We start from the raw sequence: 19,484 nt of genomic DNA, 5'->3' as shown, positions 1-19,484 counted from the left end.
TGCTAATCTGGCCCAAAACCTTAATATACCCTTTGACTCCTGTCATAAATATAAAGGGAAGGGTAACCACCTTTCTCTATACAGTGCTATCTATAAAAGCCCTCTTGGCCTTTCACCTGTAAAGGGTTAAGAAGCTAAGGTAACCTTGCTGGCACCTGATCCAAAATAGCAAATGAGGGGAAAAGATTCTTTCAAATCTGGAGCGGGGGAAAAAGGCTTTTGTCTGTCTGTCTGTGTGATACCTTTGCCGGAAACAGATCAAGGATGCAAGCTCTCCAACTCCTGTAGAGTTAGTAAGTAATCTAGCTGAAAATGCGTTACGTTTGCTTTGTTTTTTGGCTTGTAAATTCGCTGTGCTGGAGGAATGTGTATTCCTGGTTTTGTGTCTTTTTGTAACTTATGGTTTTGCCTAGAGGGATTCTCTATGTTTTGAATCTGATTACCCTGTAAATGATTTACCATCCTGATTTTACAGAGGAGATTCTTTTACCTTTTCTTTAAATAAAATTCTTCTTTTATGAATCTGATTGATTTTTCATTGTTCTTAAGATCCAAGGGTTTGGGTCTGTGTTCACCTGTACCAATTGGTGAGGATATTATTATCAAGCCTTCCCCAGGAAAGGGGGTGTAGGGCTTGGGGGGATATTTTTGGGGAAGACGTCTCCAAGTGGTCTCTTTCCCCGTTCTTTGTTTAAATCGCTTGATGGTGGCAGTGTATCAGGTTTTTAACCTAAGCTGGTTCCCAAGGCAAGAAAGAAATCTGTGCCTTGGGGAAGTTTTAACCTAAGCTGGTAAGAATAATCTTAGGTGGTCTTTCATGCAGGTCCCCACATCTGTACCCTAGAGTTCAAAGTGGGAAAAGAAACTTGACAACTTCAATGTTTATTTGTGGCCTTTAATAATTAAGTAAACTTCACTTTCATTGTAGGATATTGTAATAGGGTGGCAGGATTCATGTTAGTAGGCTGGCTAACCTAGTGAGGAGGGCTTTAAACTAGGTTTGAAGGGGGCAGGTGATCAAAGCCCACAGGTAAGTCAAAAACATGGAGACCAGGGAGAAGGGTGGGAATTTGGGGGGAGCATGGGCTGTTATAACAGGGATAAAGAAGAGACCAGACAGAACTGGGGGTCAGGAATCAAATCCGCATCTTAGATAACTGTATACTAATGCGAGAACTATGGGGAACAAGCAGGCAGAACTCAAAATGCTAATAAATAAACACAACTATGACATAATTGATATCATAGAATCTTGGTGAGATAATATGCATGACTGGAATATTGGTATCAAAGGGTACATTTTGCTCAGGAAGGACAGGCAGGGCAAAAAGGGAGGAGGTGTTGCCTTATATATTAAAAATGTATACACTTGGACTGAGGTTGAGATGGAAATAGGGGACAGACTTGTTGAAAGTCTCAGGGTAACGATAAAAGGGATAAAAAACAAGGGTGATGTCACGGTAGGGGTCTACTCCAGACCACCTAACCAGGAAAAAGAGGTGGATGAGGCTTTTTAAAATAACTAACAAAATCATCCAAAGCACAGGACTTGGTGGTGATGGGGGACTTCAACTACTCATACATCTGTTAGGAAAATAACACAGCACGGCACAGATTATTCAACAAGTTCTTGGACTGTATTGGAGACATTTTTTTTCCAGAAAGCTACTAGGGGAGAGGCTGTTCTAGATTTGATATTGACAAAAATGGCGGAACTGGTTGAGAATTTGAAAGTGGAAGGCAGCTTGGGTGAAATAAATCATGAAATGGTAGAGTTCATGATTCTAAAGAATGGTAGGAGGGAGAACATCAAAATAAAGACAATTGATTTCAAGAAGGCAGACTTTAGTGTAAGAAGAGTCAGGATGAGCTCTACCCTGACATCTGGTGGCAAGTTGTGGTGGGTTGTGGAAAAGAACTTCAGGGGCTGATCTCATTTGCATAGGGACACCCACCCCGCCTAGATGGTCTCTTTGGCTGCTGTAGGAGCCCCAGTTTCTTTGTAATTGGGGCAGGAAGAAAAAACTGTTATTATCCTGATTATGTGACTCAAGGACAGTGGAACTGTACTTGGCCTTTTGTTATGATGGAGGGACTCACCATCAACTAAGCAGCACTGAGTAGGCAAGGGTTGTGGGTTCCAAAACCCAGTGAATTGAGAGCGAGAGAGGCTGGGGATAGGTATTAATGCCTGGTGGTATGGGCCCTGGTGGTTGTCCTACATGCCAATTGTACCTTCTCCACTGTGGAATATCAGAGCTAGTTTTGATTCCACTAGGAGTCTAGTTACAGGCTGCTGAGCTGAATTCACTTTGGGCCAATGGCGCACCAGCACTGTGGCTCCCCTACTACAAACTGAAATCACTAAAGAGCTGAAATCACTGAGTGTTGTGTTAAGTAGTGGGGGGAGGGCTGAAGATATATTGCAGAGCAGTTTGCGGGACAGCTGGAGCAGCTGGCAGAGCAGAGTGGCTGGCATAGCAGAGCAGTTTGCACGATGGCTGGAGCAGCTAATGGGATGGCTGGAGGGGCAGAGTGGGGCGGCTGGTGGAGCAGAGCAGTTTGTGGGATGGCTGGAGCGGCTCATGGGATGGCTGGTGGGGTGGGGTGGAGCAGAGCGGCTGGCAGAGCAGAGCGGAGCACAGCCCCACAGAGAGGTGGGGCAGTTGGCTTCGGACCATGTAAGGTGCCTCTTAACCCCCCCATTTCCACCCAGGTTGGGAGGTAAAACTCTGCAGATAAACTTTTGAACTCTGGGGCTGCACTGACCAGGGACAGAGACTTTTGGGTTGTTGGACTTTTGGGACTTTGGGTGACTTTTGTGTTATGAATCCTGTGGTGGTGTTTCCCCAACATGAGGCCACCTTGTTTTCCTCTGTTATTAAAAGGCTTTTGCTACACTCTGACTCTGTGCTTGCAAGAGGGGAAGTATTGCCTGTTAGAGGCGCCCAGTGGGGGTGGTATATATTCCCAGGTCACTGGGTGGGGGCTCGAGCCAGTTTTGCATTGTGATATTGGAATGGAACCCCTAGATATTGAACCCAGCCCTTGTTGCTGTCAACTCGGATGGGCAGAAGCAAACTCTGGAAGTTGGTACATTGTTACATTAGCAAACTCTGGAAGTTGGTAGGTACATTGTTACATTAGCAAACTCTGGAAGTTGGTAGGTAAGATCCCATGGGAAGCAAGTTTAAGGGGAAAAACAATTGAAGACAGTTGGCAGTTTTTCAAAGAGACATAATTAAGGGCACAACAGCAAACTAACCCACTGCGTAGGGAAGATAGTAAGTGTGGCAAGAGACCACCCTGGCTTAACCAGGAGACCTTCAGTGATCTAAAAAAAAAAAAAGAGTCCTACAAAAAGTGGAAACTAGGTCAAATTACAAAGGATGAATATGAACAAATAAACAAGTATGTAGGGACAAAATCAGAAAGGTCAAAGCACAAAATGAAATCAAACTAGCAAGAGACATAAAGGGTAACAAGAAAACATTCTACAAATACATTAGAAGCAAGAGGAAGACCAAGGACAGGGTAGGTCTGTTACTCCATGGGGGGGGGGGGGGATAACAGAAAATGTGCAAATGGCAGAGGTGTTTAATGACTTCTTTGTTTTGGTTTTCATCAAGAAGGTTGGTGGTGATTGGACATCTAACATAGTGAATGCCAGTGAAAATGAGGTAGGATCAGAGACTAAAATAGGGAAAGAACAAGTTAAAAATTACTTAGACAAATTAGATGTCTTCAAGTCTCCAGGGTCTGATGAAATGCATCCTAGAATACTCAAGGAGTTGACAGAGGAGATATCTGAGCCATTAGTGATTATCTTTGGAAAGTCATGGAAGACCTGAGAGATTCCAGAAGACTGGAAAAGGGCAAATATAGTGCCAATCTATAAAAAGGGAAATTGGGACAACCCAGGGAATTACAGACCACTCAGCTTAACTTCTATACCCAGAAAGGTAATGGAGCAAATAATTGAGCAATTAATTTTCAAACATCTAGAAGGTAATAAGGTGACAAGTAACAGTCACCATGGATTTCTCAAGATCAAATCATGTCAAACCAACCTGATAGCTTTCTTTGACAGGGTAACAAGCCTTGTAGATGGGGGGAAGCAGTAGATGTGGTATACCTTGACTTTTGGTACTGTCTTGCATGACCTTCTCATACACAAGCATGATACAACCTAGATGGAGCTACTATAAGATGGGTGCATAACTGGTTGGAAAATCGGTCCCAGAGAGTAGTTTTCAGTGGTTCACAGTCATGCTGGAAGGACATAATGAGTGGGGTCCCACAGGGATCAGTTATGGCCCTGATTATGTTCAATATCTTCATCAATAATTCAGATAATGGCATAGAGTGTACACTTATAAAGTTTCCAGATGATACCAAGCTGGGAGGGGTTGCAAGTGCTTTGGAGGATAGGATTAAAATTCAAAATGATCTGGACAGATTGGAGAAATGGAAGTAAATAGGATGAAATTCAATAAGGAAAAATACAAAGTACTCCATTTAGGAAGGAACAATCAGTTGCACACATACAAAATGGGAAATGACTGCCTCAGAAGGAGTACCGCGGAAAGGGATCTGGGCGTAACAGTGGATCACTGTTGCAAAAAAAGTGAACATCATTCTGGGATATGTTAGCAGGAGTGTTGTAAGCAAGACACAAGAAGTAATTCTTCCACTCTATTCCATACAGATTAGGCCTCAACTGGAGTATTGTGTCCAGTTCTGGGCACCACATTTCAGGAAAGATGTGGACAAATTGGAGAAATTCCAGAGAAGAGCAACAAAAATGATTAAAGGTCTAGAAAACATGACCTGTGAGGAAAGATTTGAAAAAAGAAAAGGGTTTGTTTAGTCTGGAAAAGAAAAGACTGAAAGGGGACATGATAACGGTTTTCAAGTACATAAAAGGTTGTTACAATGAGGAGGGAGAAAAATTGTTGTTCTTAACCTCTGAGGATAGGACAAGAAGCAATGGCCTTAAATTGCAGCAAGGGAGGTTTAGGTTGGACATTAGGAAAAACTTCCTAACTGTCTCAGTGGTTAAGCACTGGAATAAATTGCCTAGGGAGTTTGTGGAATCTCCATCACTGGAGATTTTTATGAGCAGGATAGACAAACATCTGTCAGGAATGGTCTACATAATATGTAATCCTGCCATGAATGCAGGAGATTGGACTAGATGACCTTTCGAGGTCCCTTCCAGTCCTATGATTCTATGGTTAATACAGTGTTAAGGGATACATTTTCAGATTGGTGCATGTGGGATCAGAAGTAAAGTTTCACTTGACAATAGCAGCAGTGGGTGTACAATAAAAATCTGATATATATCCATAAGTGCAAAGAAATTCAGAGTTATGACTGGCACACGATTCTCAATCAGGTCCTCTGAATGAATGGTTCCATTATAAACATATATATCATTATTATTGCGGCACTGTATATGGTCTGTGAAATCACCTACTCCTGTGATGGTCATGCCCTTAATGTTGTTTTAAGTAATCTTTTATTTTTTCTAGTTGTACCATAACAAAGTCTGAAAAGACAGTGAAGAGATGAGGATCAGTGTGGTTGAGTGACCAACTTTGTGGGTGTTGTGTAGATGGGCAGAGTGCAAGCTGTAGAACACTACCTGTTAGCCCATTGGACAGGGAAAATGGATTGAGTATAAATAAGAGTGCAATAGTGAAAACTCGCACCCATGAGGGTAATGCAGATTTACACCATTATACTAATGGGGCTTGTTAGTTTCACATCCTACTGATCTCTGGCTTTAGGCTCTGTTTGGACAGGCAAACAAATGTTTTGTAAATCATGTTAGCCTGTGCTAGTGTTAACCCAGCTAACAGGTCTGATGGTGTTTGCTATCTATGTTTTAGCCTAGGAGGGAGCAATTCAAGAGTGCTAGGCCTGTGTTTTAACAGGACTTTTCAGTCATGCTACAGTAGCTCAGCTGAGCTAATATGACTGAAATACAGACTTTTTGTGCAGGTCAAGACAGGGCCTCACTAGTTTTTGAGGTATAGGAGATTAGTGAAAACGCAAGTTTTTTGTTCTTTGTATTTAGTACGTGATACAACAAATTTCATTTCTGTGGAGCCGAAAGTTTATGCAGATATCTTTTTTTTTTAATTATTGCAACCTTTCATGCTTACCTAAATCCGAGTCCCCCTTGAGATTTATAGAGTTGAGCCCTCTTTTAAGGTACAATATATTTTGGTGTTTACATTCTTTTCTGCTTGCAAGATTAGACAGCATTGCATTGTTTTGTATGAATAAACATGGGGAGGTGGGTGCGCCTGCAAGTTGCTTGCTAACGTACTTTCTAAATGTCTTCTGGCTCACAATAGCAAGTCAACTGTATACTTGGGCTGAACAGGGACAGAAAACTGCAGGGACAACAGGTAGAAGGTCTACAAATGTTTTAGGCATTTTGCCTAACGGACAAAAATCTGAACTAATAAACAATTTTAGAGAGACTCTGACAAGTTAAAATGTGCAGTACTTTATTTTAAGAAAAAATTGAGCCTAGTTTACTTTTCACTGCTTATGCTGTTTCTTTAATTTTGCATTTTTCTCATCCTTGGCATGACAATAGAGTAGCAAGTTTCACTTCTGTTTCTTAGACAATTTCTAGTTAATTCCAGTTTGTTTCACCTTTTTTTCCTTTGTATTTAACAAATTGATGGAAACCTTTTTCATTGGGTCTTTAGGTTTTGTAAAATTTTATTTTTTACAATACCTAAATTTGAGACAAAATTTGAACTTCATGATGCCCCTTTAATTACAGTCATTTCTGAAAGAAATATTCACAGCAATATTTCCAGAAAAGAACTGGAACTTTGGAAAAGGCAGGCTGAAGCTTAGATTTCTGGAACTGTTATAAAAATAAGACATTTCATCATCATTCATTGTACGGGGTTTATGACTATTAAAGAAATTAGAAACCTCCTAAAGGCATTCATATACACGTTATTCCTCTATTACAGCCTCATTAAGCACACTAACAGTAACATTTAAAAATACATTAGTTCAATGGTCAAAAATGACATTTAAGAACCCACAAACAAAAGAGAAAAAAATCACTCTACTTAACCAACCTTCTCAGCAAACGCCTGAATAACTACCGTAGAGAGGTTGTGAAATGAGCCTTCCATTGACAATACCTTCTCCTGATCCCAATGTGCACGAGGGATTGTTAACTTGAGCATCCCAGTTGATCTTAGCTCCCAGGAGAGAGGTGGTGTCTAATGTACACAGGGCCAAATCATAAAGGGCATTTTGATTAAACTTTCTTTAGAAAGGTTTCTAAAGGCAGTAAGTGTACCCAGAATAACCAACACCCTACTGGCTAAGGAACCCGCCTCAACGAATTGAGGCCTAGGTTCAAGCGCTCATGCTGGCTAATTTGTATCTCGTACACCACAGGTGAGTGCTTTTCTGGTGTGGGTGGGCCTTTCTCACTGTTTCTGGGTTTTTTTAGGAATTTTTCAAAGAGTCTCACTTTCATTCTGCATCAGAACAAAATCAGTTTTCATAATTGCAGGGTCTTTTCTTTTTTTCAAAACAGGATTGTTGTTTTCCAGACAGACCTCGTTCTTTATTAGCATGAAACACCTCTAAGATCTCAATCCTGCAAGAGGATCTGTGCGTGGGTGTGTCTGCATGAATTAGCTTGCCGGATTGAAGCAGGCAGCTCTATTCTCTACTTCAGCGGTTCCCAAACTTGTTCCACCGCTTGTGAAGGGAAAGCCCCTAGTGGGCCGAGCCAGTTTGTTTACCTGCCGCGTCCGCAGGTTCGGCCGAATGTGGCTTCCAGTGGCCGCAGGTTCGGCCGATTGTGGCTTCCACTGCTCCAGGCCAATGGGAGCCGCTGGAAGCGGCAGCCAGTACATCCCTCAGCCCGAGCCATTTCCAGCAGCTCCCATTGGCCTGGAGCAGCGAACTGCAGCCACTGGGAGCCATGATCGGCCAAACCTACGGACGCGGCAGGAAAACAAACTGGCCTGGCCCACCAGGGGCTTTCACTGCACACGCAGCAGAACAAGTCTGGGAAACACTGCTCTACTTGGTGACATTTCCAAGTGGTCTTCAATCCTATGTAGAGTGAATCCAATGTGTGAGTGACAGATTCATTGGTAAGTATGGAGAGGATCTCATCCAGTAGGAAAGGTCACAAACTACTTGGCAAGCAAAGATTTCCAGAAAATTACTGGTCATTGCTGATGATGAGACAATCAATAGGACTATTACATTGTGAATAATGGTAGCAAAAATGGGCATCCCTCTTTGACTACCAGTGCACATATAATCTTAGTTCACCAGCATCATCTTTGTCTTCTCTGGACTGAGTCTCCACCATCTAGCTCCTATCCAAGCGCCAAGCTCAGACACTGGAAAAGCATCCTATCTTAACAGGATGATTACTTTAAATATATAAGAATGGCATTTTTGGGTCTGACCAATGGTCCATCTAGCCCTGTATCTTGTCTTCTGACAGTGGCTAATGTCAGATGCTTCCAAGGGAATGAATGGAACAGGGCAATCATCAAGTATACATCTCCTGTCGTCCAGTCCCAGCATCTGGCAATCAGAGACTTAGGGGAACACCCAGACCATGGAGTTGCATTCCTGACCATGTTAGCTAATAGCCACTGTTGGATCTATCCTCCATGAACATATCTAATTCTTTTTTGAACCCAGATACAATTTTGGCCTTCACAGCATCCCCTGGCAACGAGTTCCCCAGGTTGGCTGTGAGTTGTGTGAAGAAGTACTTTCTTTTATTTATATTAAATCTGCCCCCTGGTTCTTGTGTTATGTAAAGGGGTCACTTTCTCTACACCATTTATGATTTTATAGACCTCTATCATATCCCTACTTAATCATCTCTTTTCCAAGCTGAACAGTCCTAGTCTTCTTAGTCTTTCCTCATATGGAAGCATTTCCATGCCCCTAATCATTTTTGTTGCCCTTTTCTGTACCTTTTCCATTTCTAATATATCTTTTATAACTTTGACACAGAAGAGACACACAAGGTGGCTAAATGACATTTTTGAAGGCAATTATTGGTCAAAAGAAATTCTCATTTTCATAGGCATTTCATAAATCGTACAATAGGGTGCTTATAAGAAAATACCTGATGTATTAGTGTTCATTTAATAAAAACTATGATTGCAAATATATTTCAAAATGCTCATGGTGCTGGCTGAGATACACAGAGATTTTGCTTGGCCACCACCGATAAAGTGATTCATTTTAAATCTTATAAAGTGTAACACACTTCATCTGTTTTATCATTGATTAAACAAAGTGATGATGCAACAATTAATGCCAGGTGGTCACAGCCAAAAGTCATCTGGCAGTGTTCCACTCAATGAAGTGTGCAGTTCAGCACTTTGTTGTACTGCTGAGTCAAAACTGTGAGTAAGAGGCACACAAATGCTCTCATGTGTATATGTGTGGAATTTATCTTTTTTTCATTGCTATTTTCTATGGAGAAATAACTAACATATACACTTTGAGTCTCTGATTTTGTTTCTTTTTGTTGTTGTTGCAGATAGGCTTATTTTTTATAACCCAATATTGCAGATGTATCTAATGAATGCAATGCTATGTGTGTGCACTTTTAGCTACATGATCCAGTACTGCTTTTAATTAAAGCTGTGTTGGAATTTCCATTTGAAGAAAATATTTTTGAGTTTCATCAGGAAAAAATTTACCCTGGACTCAAATATAAGAGATTTTTGATGCGTCTAAAAAAATACTAAATAAGGTTCATTGTTAGTGACTAGAGGAGAAGGATGTTCTTGTGGAAACTTCAGGACTGAGAGTCAGGAGATCTAGTTCCATTCTAAACTCTCTCATAAACTACTTGTGTGAACTTGTTTTTTTTCTGGTCCCAATTCAGCAAAAGACTTAAGCTCATGCTTACAATTAGACATGTTCTCAAATCCCACTAAAATAAATGGGATTTAAGCACATGGTTAAATTTAACACATACTGGAGTGATTTGCTGAATCAGAATGGTTTACTGACTTGGGGCCTTAGCTGATAAAATCAGCAGTGAAAAAATTTCGTTGGGAAAAATACACAGGACCAGATCCTAAGGTAATGCATAACTCTGCTTAAATCGGTAAAGCATTGCCAGCTAACACTAGCTGAGGATCTGGCCCATCCTCTGAGTTCTGTGCAGTTTATAAAAGTAAGACAGAACAGTAACATTTTGAATCCAGCAGTCTTGAAATTTTCCCTTTAAAGTTTCTCTCTAAAAAATGGTGACCAGTCACTGGAAAGACGGACTAATGTGAGTTATGCTTCAGTTTTCTGGGATTGTTATTTATTTATTTTTTTCTTCTCAGCTTGAGCCGTACTAAGTGCCCTAACACAATCAAAACATGAACTCTTGCTAAATATCTTGGGCGTGTGCCACATATAACTCAAGGAATGTTTTAAGTAACTTAACAATCAAACTTTAAAAGAGCGGTTTCTGATAATCTATTAAATATACACAATTGAGAGGACTCTCTGAAAACATTTATATAGATCCTTTATAGAAATAAACCCTTTTTTCTTCAGAAATCTTTCCAGAATATGTTCCTTTTTTCTTTTGCAGCCTTGAAAGCCAGTTTTTAAAATTTTATTACTGCTATACAATGTTTTATAATAAAGAGCAACTTTATAGCTGTCTTGTGAGTTTATTTGCACATATAATAGATAAATGTAGAAATTGCTAGTTTTTATGGGACTAATCCTCATAGTTTTAAAACCAACAACAAAATCCCCGCTGACTTCAGTGTTGCAGAATCAATACTTAGATGCAAAGGGATAAAAAGAAAAATAATAATAATCATACTTTCTTGAGATTTTTCCCTTTCTTAATATGTTTTTGAACATTTTTGGTAAAGTGGACCTCCTCCAGGTTTGACTTGGCGTGCAGTGACAGCAAATGAGCATATAAAATTACTGCAACATGAGCTGTGCCATATCTAGACACAAATGATTGAAATAAATGAAGACACCAGGCCAGATCCCCAGCGAGTGTAAACTGGCATATCTCCGGTGAAGTCAATGAAGCTACAGCAAGCTGAGGATCTGGCTCACAGTTTTTACATGTTAACACTGAACTTTGTGCTGAGATCCCGGCAAACTCCCATTGACATCAGTGGGGCCAGGACTTCACTCTGTGTCTGGAAAGCTAAACTGTGAGTGCTTTCATACTTCACAAACGAAGAGAAAACTTTCTGAGTGGGTCTATACAATCAATGGGAGAATCCCAGAAATATTACACAGAGTCCCCCGAATCAGTAGGGTAAATCAAACTGTATAGCAAATAAATATAGAACCAAGCATGTCAGCCCACCAAAGCTTTAACAGATGTTGATCTACATATTCTAAGTAGCAAGCAGCTTGAATTAGCTCACATGGAAAATCTGCATTTACCCCTGGTCTTACACTATTAAGCTTGTGTCTGACTTTTAGAAATAGTGTTATAATTTGTCAGGGTGCATCCTTCCCAAGATTTCATATTTGATAACAGCAGATTGTTTCATTCTTATTGGGTGTGGCAAAGTGAATTCAGGTGAAATATCGGTGCTCCTGCAAAGCCAAAGAAAAATGTGTTTTGCATGGGGGAAAGTGTTTTTCTTCATCTTTTTGCATTGAAAAAAAAATGGGGTAATCTAATCTAAAATCCCCATTACTATATTAGTCAGCAAAGTGCCTGGCCTTGTCACTGCTAGATAAAATATTATCATACATATCGTAATTTTGCTTTCACAAGTAGGAGTTAACATGTGGCACTTGGGTTGTAAAAATGCTCTTTCTTTAAGAATGAAATATAGTAAAAATCTAAAGTCCTAAAACAAGGCTGTAGTTTTGTTGGCTTGCTTTTGAGTTCAACAATTCCTCCAGTAATCATATGTACAGTAGAAAATAAATCTCTGTGCTAAAGAGAAGAGGAAAGAGAAAAGATTTTGCTACTGAGAAATCTGTGGTACCTGGCTATATTAGAGCTGGTACGTAATTTAATAATAAAAGAATTCTGAACCACTACTATTTCCTGAATAATAGTGCTAACTTCAGCTCATTCTAGTTCACAGAGTCATTTTATTTTTAGTCACATCTGTTCAGACAACTCCAAAGTATTTGGAAAATATTTGTGATGGCTGTGACGATTATTTATTCATTTTTTTTTACCAGAAAGTGCATTATTCACAATTTTTTATTTTTCTATTTAAAAATATTCAGTCATCCAATCAGGAAGCAGAAACAATACAATGTGATTAAGATCAGAAGCAAAATACACAATGTGAACTACGGTTTGATAACCTACTATCTGAAAATTGTTCTCACAAACTATTCAGGGTGTTATGAACAACAAATACATCTGATCAGTTTGGGAAAGATTAATGGTCCATCAAAGGAACTAGCATGGTCATGACTAGTTCTAGACTGGACACTGGGTGAATAATACATATCTTTTCATATTGTCAAAACAGGAATAATTTTCAAACTTGGGCACCTAGAAATAGCTTAAATCCATATTGATGCTCCTAAATATCTATTTTAATCACTTAACTCAAAAGTGAGGTTCCTAAATATCAATTTAAGTATCTAACTCTAGGTCGTTACATTTGAAAATAGGGCCCAAAAGTGTGCCATAAGTAAACTAGGTGAGTCAGAATTTGAATTGCTTTGTGACTAAATTCTGATTTGGCCTCACACCTTCCAGTACTGCCTTTGCAATCAGATACGGTTACCACAGCACTCAGATTACCAAAATGCTCTGTACTGAGTCCTGTGAATAACTCTGAGGCAGCACCTTTTCATGACCTCAGCCAAATTGATGGGTTTTTGAAGAACTGTTGCAGTAGTCGATCAGTTGTTTTAAGTTAGGGCTGTCTTAAAATCCACTCCTGTTCTAATCTTAAAAATGAATATGAAAAGCTGCCCCAAACAGATTTAATAGATTTAGAGTGCTCACTAGTTTACTTACAGATGAATCTTCAATATGTAATTTAGGCGTGACCTTGTGATACAGCAATAGAAAAACAAGATAGATTTCAGATGTATGTCACCTATGCATTAGTGACCCAGCCTCTGCTTGTGAATTAACAACTGTGTGTCTTGTGTCAAATGTTTTTCTAATACCTGAGGAGCTGAGAGCTTCTCTACATTACAAAGGTTAATTGAGGAGCATGCATTAGTTTCTTTACTTGCGTGGCAGCTCCAGGACAGACTAGAAAGATGAGACTGGCTCCTCCTATGTACAAGGAGGGTTTGACAAGTCTTCCTGATTGATTGTGCCCCTCTTTTGGGGCTGGGCACAAGCACAGTCTTTGCACTTTCCTGAACACAGATGATGTAAACTTAGCGCCATCACCTGCATTAGACTGTGCCACATAAAAGCATAGTTGTGGCAACGTTGGAGGTGCTCTTTATTAATTACTGATACTGTGTCTGGATCTGTCACTAGTGTGCTGGTCTGTACCATGATAGCGGGTATTTCACCCTAGGGTCTGACTGAGTCGCAGACCTTAACCCTTCTCTAATAGTTGCCCTTAAAGGTGGTTAAGAGGTGAGGGCAGAGTGAGTAGCCTTAATGGCTCTAGACCACTCTCATGATTAGATCAGAAGCCTTGTGATACATGAGGAAACCCAGTGTTTGCACATCTGATCGTCTAATGCCACATTTCTTGCTTTGTCACAGTCTCTTTCCATTACAGCAGCATCTTTCTCAATAGTTTTCGTATGTGTCATCTGTTGTCCTCCTCTTTTCCCTCTTCCACCAGATGGGTAACTGTTCAAGGGCTTGTCTTGGAATACGTTTTTGACATCTGTACAACATGTCCAAATCACTTCAGCCTTCTTTCTTTAATCATTGGCTGCACCGGGGTGGCCAACCTGAGCCGGAGAATAAGCAAGAATTTACCGGTCTGCATTGCCAAAGAGCCACAGTAACATGTCAGCAGCCCCCCCATCAGCTCCACTCCCCGTTCCCAGCACCTCCTGATTGGCTGTTTTGTGGCATGCAGGAGCCTCGGGGGGTGAGGAGCGAGGGCATGGCAGGCTCAGGGAAGGAGGTGGGAAGGGGTGGAGTGGGGGCAAGGCCTTTGGTAGAGCCAGGGGTTGAGCCGTGAGCACCCCCCCGGCACATTGGAAAGATGGTGCCTGTAGCTTCAGCCCTGGAGTCGGTGCCTAGACAAGGAGCCGCATATTCACTTCTGAAGAACCACATGTGGCTCTGGAGCCACAGGTTGGCCACCCCGGTCTACACAGTCTGTTGACCAGTCCTTTGTTACACATCAGTGTTGGTCACTTTATGCCACCAGCGGACACCAAGTATTCTCCTCAAACATCTCTGATGGAATTAAGTTTCCTGTTCTTGTAAGGATCTCCTCATTTTTTCCAGTTATTTACCAGTGTTGAAAAAGCTCCACTTGCTTTCCAGATTCTTGCTTTCACCACCTAATGGAGTTGTGTGATTGTGCTTCCAAGACATTCAAAGTTGTTAATCATGATGCACCCATTGCTATCAGTCACATATGTACTATCATTACAGACTCCACTTTCAACTATCATGATTCATTTTCTTTTGGCTGGTTCTTAATCCTACTTTGGCAGATTCACATTTGACATTGGTAGTGATTTTTTTCATGCCATCATCGCCTGTGTTCAATAGAACAATGTGATTTGCAAAGTCAAGATCTTGACATTTTCCTCTACTTCACTCCAGTATCTTCTTTTTGCAACACGTAATCTATCACAATGTAGAAGACAAGGGATGATAACATGCAACCCTGCCACACTTCAGGGATGATATCAAACCGATTAGTCTCTCCACTTCCTGTCTTTATACAGCATTTTTAACCTTCATACAGCATTGTGATCAGTGACACTGTCTTTCTAGAAAAGCCCATATTGTCACAAGATCTTCTGTAGCGACTCTATGAAGGTGCTCTAAAGCTCTGGTGAAAACTAAGTTCAAAACTAGTCTCCTCTGGCAGGCAAGCCCTTTCTTAATCAATCATTTCAAGGTAAAGATGTGATCTACACACAGTCATTTCAATCTGAAGCTTGCTTGCTCATTACACAATTTTTCATCTGGATCTAGAGTGATTCTGTTCTATCTACTGTACACAACACTTTTCTGGGTACTGCAAGTAGAGGTATCCATCACCAATTATCATACACAAGGTAGTTACATTTATTTGGTAATTTACAGATCTCACTGTCTTTCAGTCTCCAGGCAGAATTCTTTCTCCCAGCCTGCATCACAAAGTTTATGCATTTCATGTGTTACCATGTCCTCCTCAGCTTTAACAGTGACCTTATCTTAATCAGTGACTCTGCTGTTTTTCAGCTGCTTAATTGCTTTCCTTCTTTCTGCTTCTGAAATTTCTAGCAGAGAAATATTGAACTATTGCTCTCATGGGGAGGATCCAAATCAGTTTGAACAAGAGAGAACCAGAATGAGTTCTTCAGATGCACAGGAAAATCTGGGCTTGCTAGGAGCATGTAAGTTGGTTCTGTTCTGTTCTGTTCTGTTCCTGTAACTGAAGAGGAAATCCCAACTGATTTATCTTGTAGGAAAGTTAAAATCAGATTATACTAAATCTGCTGGCTGTAGGCTGTTGCTTTAAAATCCTTTTTTTCTTTTTTTAATGCTTTGTTCTAATTGCTGAATAAAAATAAGTCTTTTGGTTTCTATCACTGGTCTCAGGTTCCGAAAGGGAGGAAATACAGGTGCCCAATACCTAATCATATCTGCAGGGTGATGAACAGTTGGTATTCATGTGGTATTATACCCAGGCCCCTGTCTAAGAGTGGAAAAATTATGAGATTTTACCCCAAGACTGGTAAGGGACAAGAGGCTGAGCACCTGAGGCAGTTGCTGCCAGAGAAACCAGAAAGGGGACTGCTAACCCTGCAACTGTGACCGTAGGAAAAAGTGTGGGCCACTGCTGACCCTTCCCCCCCGAACTGGCCAGCAGTAGTGGAGCTGCAAGATGGGGCAAATGAATGCTGCACCGCCCGCAGGATGGGGGGAAGGAGCTGCTTTCTCTCTCTCCACCATTTCACATGCTAAGTAGAATGAAGAGAAATAGCTTGCAGAGGACTGTAGGCTATGTTCCCTCTAATTTGTTACATCCACATGCAGAATCAATTTTGTTATGTGCAACAATATGGAGGTCAGGTGTGGCAGGGGATGGGGCCGAGGGATTCGGAGTGTGGGAGGACACTCAGGGCTGGGCAGAAGGTTGGGGTGCAGGGGAGGTGAGGCTCTGGCTGGGGGTGTGGGCTTGGGGGAAGGGCCAGGGATGAGTGGTTGGGGGTGCAGGCTGCCCAGAGGCTGTGGTGGGGAGAGAGGACTCCCCACAGCCCCCTCTCACAGCAGCAGCCAGGAACTGGGGGAGAGGTGCCTTTCCCCAGCCGCAGCAGCTCCAGGGCTGGGGGAGAGGTGCCTCTCCACCCTGCATGCCTGCGCAGCCTTTAATAGGCTGCTGTGTGGCCGCACAGCTTAGAGAGAATTTAGACTGTCGGAGGATAGTACCCTTAATTCCACACAAAAGAAGGGAAATCTTCCTCTCTATTTTTAAAAATAAGTAATTGTTAATTCAATTGTGCTACAAACAGACCAGACAACCCAGCAGCACCCTGAAATACTCTGCTTTCCCTAGTAAACACACTTTAACTTAACCAATCACAAGCATTAATTCCCATAACAAATGGTTATCTAGTTTCTACACTGCATTTCTCAAAAAGCCACAAGCCTAAGATCAAAGTTCACAATTTTTCTCAGCTATAAGAAGCCTCGTTCTTTAGGTATTCCAGACTGTAAAGGGGAAACTAAGGGATGCTATTTAGGACCTCTCCATCTCTCTGGATGTATTTCAGCATTATGATGCTCAGGATTTACAAACAACAATACACAACAATTCTCTTTGTGTTGTAACATTAATTTTATTTATTTTCTCCACCATAGAAAGGACAAAGCATTCTTCTTCAGCTGAAAAAAATCCTCTAAAGGCTAAGAACTTTTCCAACGTCCTTTTCATTCCCCTGGGCCAAAAGTAAGATCTGAATATTTCAGCAGTACGCCAGGGTAACCAAAATCTAAAGAAAAATTTGTCAGGTCAGTTAAAAAGAAGCCAGACAAGGCATTTGTACATGCACATTTAAACTTATGCTTGAAATGACCCAAATTTCCTGTCACATGTTTGTTTGTTTTTCACCCCTGGACCTAGATAGTCATCTGCTTATAGGTCTTGATCCAGTCTCCATTTAAGCCAGTTGATAAACCTCCATTGACATAAATGGTGCAGGAACAAATCCACAGAAACCATTTCGACTGAAATTACATTAGCCAGCAGCTTAGACTCTCCTATGCCTGTCATCTATGTAAGTACAAAATGTTTCCATATTTTTTTGTGCTGTTTCTCATTTAACTAAGTGGGAAATTTGAATATGTGCCACTGGTGCAAAATTTTCAATAGACATCAAAGTGCATCTGTCTTCTAGGCCTGTTATTCTAAGGCTGTTGTATTTTATCTCTCAATGTGCTTGAGTAATGTAATGCAAAGAGGACTCACATTTTGAGTGAAACTCCACAAAAGTAGTTGCATGGGTGTGCGTCTCCGCTGCACAATACAAAACCCGCATTGTAAACAATGATTCTGACTGTGATTCTGATGGTGGCACCACTTGGACGTACTGTGTTAATCACATTGTCATTAATTAATCCAGCCAGCATCAGAACTTTACTAGGAGGACCGGGATGTAACTCAGTCCTGGCAGGACAAATATTCAATTCTACTTGCCTGTTCATGAGCAAGTGTTTATGGTCGTTTCAAAGAAATATTTATGAAGTCTTCTAAAAATGATACTCATTGCTGACTAATGCCACTAGGCACTTGTACTATATGGTAATTCCAGTATTCACTGGCATAATTGTAATTCCTCTGTGGGGACAACGTTGGACTTTGAATGTAAGTAGGGGGAAGTGTCTTTGAATAATTTTTATTGTCCTCCTGTGCCCGCTGTTCTTTAAGTGAGAGCCTGTCTATGAAGGAATTTCTGTCCTCCTAGACTCCCTCCCCCATGCCCCTGCCCCTACATTTAGAAGACTGAGCAAATTGGGAGGGGTGAACTTGAAACCCTACAATATTATATTGCTAACCTGATCACAACCCTACTGTATTTTCCTGTCTGGAAGTCCTATTGAAAGTCAATGGACATGATTCTGATCTCACTTATATCGCTGTAACTCCGTTGACTTCTGCTACTGATTTACAGTGCTGTACGTAAGACTAGAATCTGGTACGCTGCAGTATCTGATAACATTTGCTGTATGTCGGGACAGACAAATCACCTCAGATAAAATAAAATAAAAACTTTAAACTTAAAGGTCAAAACTCTCTTTAGAGGTTTGAAAATATTTGGTTAACGTTGGTTCCCCAGCAGTGGCCGCAGCAGCACTATGACAGAGAAACTATTTCCAGGGTATTTCCAGTCCAGCTGAAACTGGATATGATCAGAAATGTAATGAAAATGCCTAATCTTGGGAGACACCCAAACCAGAGAGATTTGGATATGCTTTGGGGACTCTGTATGCCTTCTAAAGTACACAGAGTGTTCAAATCTTTTGAGGTTCACCCAGCATATGTTATCTAATCTGGTAAGTGACCTCACATTGGAGATAAGTGGTGATGCTACTACAAAGGACTCAGTGATGAATTTGTTTAACTTTGCCTGTGCTGTGCTAGACAAAAAATGGCTGCAATCAGCTTTATACTCTTCAACCCTCTCCTCTATGGTAATTCTGTATAGCCCATGTGAGAAAAATAGGATGTTCTGTGTGATTTTAGGAATATGATGTTTTTTATTAACATATTTTAACAGGAGTTTGTTTCATGTATGTGTTGTGGATGGCTTTTCATGCAAATAGATGTTATGTTAAGAGAGTGAGCACGCAGGTTGAAGATGTCAGCTGTATTTACAAAATGCTTTTAAAAGAAGCTTCTTAACTCTGATGAAGACACACTTTTCTTTGAAACAAGTGATCCATTGATATCAACTTGAGGGATGCAGAAGATTTCACCCACTTAAATGGAGTATATTAAAAGAAGAATATTTTAATTATTAAACACTTTTTTCACTATTATAAATAGTGCCTCTTGGCAGTGTGCATCTAAATAGTCAATAGGCCCCACAAGTCTTGAGCACAGGTCTGGGAGTCATCACACTCCAATCTTCCACCTGGCAGCTAACAGACAACAGCTGAGACTGAAGTCCACAAAGCCCAAAAGGAGCACAAGCCCCACATCTATGCTCTGGTAGGGAGAATTCAAAGGCTCCTGATTGGGTCACAGCCAATTTATTTAAGCCAGAGGAGGGAATAGGAAATAGAGTTGGGCTCCACCCTACCATGGACTGCTTACCTGCTTGTCTTCTGATTGTGATCTCCA

The 19,484-nt window shown here is 40.9% G+C and overlaps 1 long non-coding RNA gene across 6 annotated transcripts in view; it reads left to right on the top strand.

Moving 5' to 3' along the window:
- Window positions 1-19,484, top strand: part of LOC140895725 (uncharacterized) — a 91,791-nt gene that overhangs the window by 35,379 nt on the left and 36,928 nt on the right. For 4 of the 6 annotated variants that reach the window (XR_012154326.2, XR_012154321.2, XR_012154323.2 and 1 more), the window contains 3 exons: window positions 15,422-15,534; window positions 17,003-17,152; window positions 17,265-17,418. This is a non-coding gene — a long non-coding RNA (uncharacterized LOC140895725). The remainder of the gene's footprint in view (window positions 1-15,421; window positions 15,535-17,002; window positions 17,153-17,264; window positions 17,419-19,484) is intronic. The other 2 variants (XR_012154325.1, XR_012154324.2) reach the window with 2 other exon arrangements.

Source organism: Lepidochelys kempii, chromosome 11, assembly GCF_965140285.1.
Source record: "Lepidochelys kempii isolate rLepKem1 chromosome 11, rLepKem1.hap1, whole genome shotgun sequence".
NCBI classification, from domain to species: Eukaryota; Metazoa; Chordata; order Testudines; family Cheloniidae; genus Lepidochelys; species Lepidochelys kempii.
The sequence above is the reverse complement of the archived record's forward strand: the minus strand, read 5'-3'. Positions and strand labels throughout refer to the sequence as shown.